General features: G+C 39.8%; 1 protein-coding gene across 1 annotated transcript in view; it reads right to left on the bottom strand.

Moving 5' to 3' along the window:
* Window positions 1-6,000, bottom strand: part of LOC107197439 (NAD(P) transhydrogenase, mitochondrial) — a 48,120-nt gene that overhangs the window by 8,301 nt on the left and 33,819 nt on the right. The gene's annotated exons all lie outside the window — the stretch shown is intronic.

Raw genomic sequence — 6,000 nt, forward strand, 5'->3', positions numbered from 1 at the left:
CATTTATCAGAAATAAATTCAACCATGTACTAAAAATCAATACGTTTAGTTACTATACACAGAATTAAATCATTCATACTGGGCAAAAAAATTATTACATACTGCAGTGTGGCTAATAAGTGTGGATACTATTAAAATTACCTTGGACACTGAATAAGTCATAGTGGATACTGAGAAATTTTGTGTTGATATTAAATGTTTCATAGTGGATAGTGGATAATTTAATGTGGATACTAAATAAATCATAGTGGATATTGAATAATTATGTATCGATACTAAAAAAATCATAATGGATAGTGGATAATTTAATGTGGATACTAAATAAATAACAGTGGATATTGAATAATTAACGTGGATACTTAATAATTCATAGTGGATAATTAAGTGTGAATGCTAAACAATGTATAATAATTACTGAATAGTTCACAGTGCACACTAAATAATCTGTAGTGGATAATTAAGTGTGAATGCTAAATAATTCATGATAATTTAATAATTCACAGTGGACACTAAACAATTCATGGTGGACAGTGTGTAGTTGGTGTGCATAATAAAAATTCATCATTATGGTATATATATATAATTGTAGGTACTGATTAATAAAACAGAATGCATACTAGTTATTATTAGAGATCACAGTTTCATTTCACTGATTGGAAAGCTTGTTTGATTTGAAAAAAAAAAAAAAACTTGTCTTGAATTAAATGGTGTTTTAATGGATTTATCAGACGTTAGGTGACTGTTTAGTGACCTCTGGGTCTGTTACAGTTAATCCCATCTGTTGTATCACTTCCACTCTCAGCTGAATTGTTAATGAACGCTCATAGCAGGAGAAACAGTTTGTTTTCCTCTGTAGCAGAGATTTGTGCTCAATTTACTACTTCAATTATTTAGAAAAACTACAAGTTAGTTTGTGTTCTGGTCTTCCGCTGTAAACCACAAGAGCTCTATATTCTCAACTGGGGCAACAATGTAAACACACTGTGCTGGTGTTACAGTGTTACACTTCACTGCTGAGCTGTGTGTTGTCCTCTACTGCTCTCGCTTTCTCACACACACACACACACACAAATACTCAGAGCCCCCAACGTGCCTGGTTCCCATTGTCATTCAGACTCAGGCCGTGTTTTTCACTGCAGATATCAGACCCAGATGTGTTTTGTCCATTTTTTAATATAATTAGTCTGGGGCTCAGTGGCGCTCAGGCTGTTTCGCTCCAATGCATTATTCCTGGAAGTTGTCTTTAAACCCACTAACATAAAAGGTCAGTGGCTGGGATGGACTTCTGGATGCTCTCAAGTGGACACAGCTTTCTCACAAACAGAGAGAGAGAGAGAGAGAGAGAGAGAGATAGGGTTGATAGTGTTTTCACGATACCAAAATTATGACTTTTGATTTGATACCTGCTTAAATATTCCAATACTGATACTAAAACAATATCACCGATACTAAAATAATTTGTGCATTTATTTCATTATCGTATTTTTCACACCAGATTATAAGGTGCACTATCAATAAACCTGTGTTTTCTGGTCTATTTTTTTATACATAAAGTGCACCGGATTATAAAGCACATTATGTGTCATTAGTAACTAGTAACTTGTAGTTGTAACAGAGGTGTCGGCATCTTTTCCTTCTAAATTCAGCAAGTCTGGTCACTGGGTGGAAAAACCTGTAAAGCTAAGTTAAGTAAACTGTAATATTTAAACATTTTCAGACAAGTCAGAAACTTCAAAAGAGCACTGGATGTTAATCTACACAGATTTCTCCCCTGAAAACTATTTATTTGGGTGAGTAAAGAGCTTCTGTTTATTTACAGTAGACTTAGATTAGCATTAGCATTAGTAGCTAAACACTAACTCGACAGAGCTACACTTAGGAACCCTGAGTGTTTCGGTAAACCAGAGCGATATTAGCTAGCGTAGCTTGATTTATCATGATAAGCACGCAGGCTACAGTCTGATATACTCGCCTCTGAACAGCGGAAAAACTAGTGCTGCGGTTAGCGACTAATGCTAATGCTGCTCTTGCAGTGCTAGCCGGTGTTAGCAGCAGGCTACAGGCCGATAATACTCACCTCTTAACAGTAAAAGAGCTAGCGCTTAGCGGGGGTTAGTGGCTAATGCTAATACTGCTGCAGAACTAAACTGAAACTCCTGTTTAACGCTGTACTTCAGTGGTGTGGCTTTACAGCTCCTTACAACCTGACTGATTGAATTCATACATAAGGTGCCCTGAATTAAAGATGCCCTGTCGATTTTTGGGAAAATTAAAGGATTTTAAGTGCGCTTTATAGTGCAAATATACAGTGATAATATACAGTACCTAACTGCTGAAGGTATTAGCACAATGAATTCTGAAGTCTACAGAAACATCTTATCTGCTCGAGTGCTATGGCCTTGAAATAGGCAAAGATACTTACAGATCACAAATTTCAAGCAGTCATTGCAAATACACACCTTCTACACATGCATTTCTGGATACAGACAGTCTGTTTTGTTAGAGGGGTTCAAGCACCCCTAAAAGGAGTTTTAGCACCCCTAAATGTGAAAGTTATGTTTTCATGTATTTTTTTATTGTAGTTTGTCTCAAAAAGTACATCATTAAACCATAAGAATGAAAATTGAGTCCCCCCAAATGATATCAATCAGTTTCTCTCTGCGCTGGGCACTATTTAAAATGGAGAGATACAGAGAGAGAGAAAAAGAGAGAGAGAGAGAGAGAGAGCGAGAGAAAGAGAAAGAGAAGCTAGCTGTGGTGCTGTTGATTGGTTTGTGTGTTTATATTAAAGGCAAGGTGCTAGACTAGTACTGTCTGTATGTGTATCTGATAATTAATGTTACAGAATAATAACAGATATGAAGAGACACTCCTGATTCTTCCTGAGCAGGTAAAAAAATGATGGAACTTTATTGTCCATAGTAGGGTGATCAAATGCCCTGAAAAATCCATACTAAGCTTAGAGCAGCTTAGACCAGCTAATTGGACCAGATAACGGAGAGTGCTTGATTAAAAAAAATACGTAAAAATGTCTAACCTGCTGAAAATATATTTAAAAATGAATGTGACACACCTGTCTCCTCCACATAATAGTTTGTGTGTCTAATTTGAATATAAAATATTCTACTTCTTCTGATATGTCCCACTCACCTACCCTTAGGGCTTTTTTTTAAGGGAAGTGGTGTGGCTGGGTTCTTTGAGAGTTTTACACCTCTAAACCTCTGATCCTAGAATCACCCCTGAATACAGAGCCATCACTAAAAGTGGGAGACACACATGGGCTGAGACAGTAGAGACTTCTTGCCAGCTATTTTCACACCTTCGTCTGCATGGTTTAAATAGCAAAGATGCTAACGAATATATCTATGGGTGGGCGTGGTGGTCTGGAAGTGAGGTGTGTTCAGGTAAATTTCTGGCACATTGCTATCTTGGCATCAGAAAACACAAGTGCACCACTGACTGATTACATCCCTCACCACAGTCAACAGTCAGACCATTCATTGCTATCTTAGCACACAGATGCACCATGCATGCTCAATGTGCATACACACCCAGTCGTTACACACACACAAGGACACACAGCAGTGCACAAACCCAACTTTTACATCAATAATAAACAGAATACAATATGACGAGCTGCGCAAGGTGTGTTTATGCATCCTCACGATACCAAAGACACACTGACACTCCCTAAATGAAGCTGCACGGTTGACGCCTCGCCTGTAGATCACTAAAATAGTGCCTTTTGTGTCTGCTTTTTTCCAGACTCTGGTCTGAGTTCGGCTGAGTGTAAAAGCTGTATCTGAGGCTGGCTGTGATCCAGAGTACTGACCCCTGGTCCTTCAGGGGATCTGGTGATTGTTCACTTCAAGCCCATTACATTCCGCAGTGTGTGCAAGGTGCTGAGTGTCGAGAAACGTGACTGGGCTCATTTGATCATGTTGCTCTGCGCTTCAGGTTCTGGATTAGTGGTGGAAGGAGACAAAACACAGTGCCTCAGAACCGCTCCTCTTTCCTAGGTTTCTGCACGAGGAAAGGTCACTCTGCTGTTTATCATTGTTTAGATCCCATTTGTCAAACACAAGTCTGGCTGAAAAATGATTTTGGTTTTCTTTTTTTTTTTATAATTTTATTTCTAATTTTTCCCCCATTTTCTGCACAATTTACACTGCTAATTAACCAACCCACTCACTAGGACTCCCCCCATCACAAATAATGCCCCAACACACCAGGAGGGTGAAGACTAATACATGCTTCCTCTGATACATGTGAAGCCAGCCACCGCTTCTTTTCGAGCTGCTGCTGATGCAGCTTTGCTGAGCAGCCAGCGCGCTCGGAGGACAGCGCAGCGGCTCGGCTACAGTACATCAGCTCACAGACATCCTAGGAGTGATGTGGGGAGAGAGCGCCATCTACCTACCCGGAGGGAGCAGGGCCAATTTTGCTCCGCCGGCAGCTTGATGGCAAAGCTGCATGAGCTGGGGTTCGAACCTGCGACCTCCCACTCATAGTGGCAGCGCTTTAGACCGCTGGACCACTCTGCGCCCCTATGATTTTGGTTTTCTATTAAAGGAACAATCAGTGCTAAATGAGAGAGTGTGTGAAATGGCTACAGCAGTCCAATAAAAAATAAACACAAAAACACTGGAGAAAGTAGGCTGCTACGTCCACCTTTGTCAGTCCCGTCACTGTCTGTCTGCCTGCCACAGAATCTAGTTCTTCTAAGAAAGACTAAATTTCCCAGAATACACCTACGCTTAATCCTACAGACACGCCGGATAACGAGATGCATCGCCGTTTCAGCTCGCGTGCTTCTAATATCATTACTCACACCTGGACACTCTAGTATAAATAGCCCCTGTTTTCACTCACTCCTCGCCCGGAATTGGATCTATTTTTATAGCTCTTTTACCTTGTGTTTTCATTTATTGTTTTAATCTTTTGTAACTGACCCTTTTTTGCTTCTCTATTTATTATTTTGCCCAGCCCTTTACTGTTTTATTTTTTTCTTATTGCTGACTTATTATTGTATTTTTTGACCATCCATTTGCCTTGTTGATTGTTTATCAATAACCAAATGGCAGCATAAGACTAACCCTTTATTCAAAAAATTGTCCTGTGTTTTGCTCCCGTGACAACCCTCCACAGTATAAACAAACTCATGGGTATTTTCTATAACCTTTTTAGCTTGATGCTCCCTAGGCTGCATCCAGTGTGAAAATGAAGTTGGGGTTTCTATTTAATATATCTACATAAAAATGATCTAAATGTATCTGAGGTATATTTTTGTCACAGTAGTTCCTGTCTAGGTAGTTGTGGACTAGCTACTTCTAATACTAGCTGTATTTATAACCCAGCTGTGTGCAGACCAATGCTGCACTTGACTGATAAAATGAGTTTAAAATTGAGGGGAGACGCGTGGTCCAGTGGGCTAATGCGCTACCACTATGAGGTCGCAGGGTCGAACCCCCACTCATGCAGCTTTGCCATCAAGCTGCCGGCGTTCAGAGGGAGCACAAGTGGCCCTGCTCCCTCCGGGTGGGTAGATGGCACTCTCTCCCCACATCACTCCTAGGATGATGTCCACAGCACAGGGCGTCTGTGAGCTGATGTATCAGAACCGAGTCGCTGCGCTTTCCTCCGAGCGTGCTGTCTGCTCAGCAATGCTGCATCAGCAGCAGCTCTAAAAGAGGCGGAGTCTGACTTTACATGTATCGGAGGAGGCATGTGTTAGTCTTCACCCTCCTGGTGTGTTGGGGGATTGTGCAATTTATACCATTCCATAGGTGTCCCTTAATTGTTTTCATGTCTTAAATATTAATCTACAGTGAGAAAAATAAATTAGATAAATAAAGAAATAAAAATATTGAATGAAAAGGCAAACTTTTGACTGTATATATTGTATATTACTGTATATATTTTTAATTATTATGAATAATGTAAGTACCAATGTAATATTTTATGCTCTGCTTTAGGTGCTTATATTTTGCATTGCAGGTT

This window comes from Astyanax mexicanus, chromosome 9, assembly GCF_023375975.1.
Source record: "Astyanax mexicanus isolate ESR-SI-001 chromosome 9, AstMex3_surface, whole genome shotgun sequence".
In the NCBI taxonomy this organism is placed as follows: Eukaryota; Metazoa; Chordata; class Actinopteri; order Characiformes; family Acestrorhamphidae; genus Astyanax; species Astyanax mexicanus.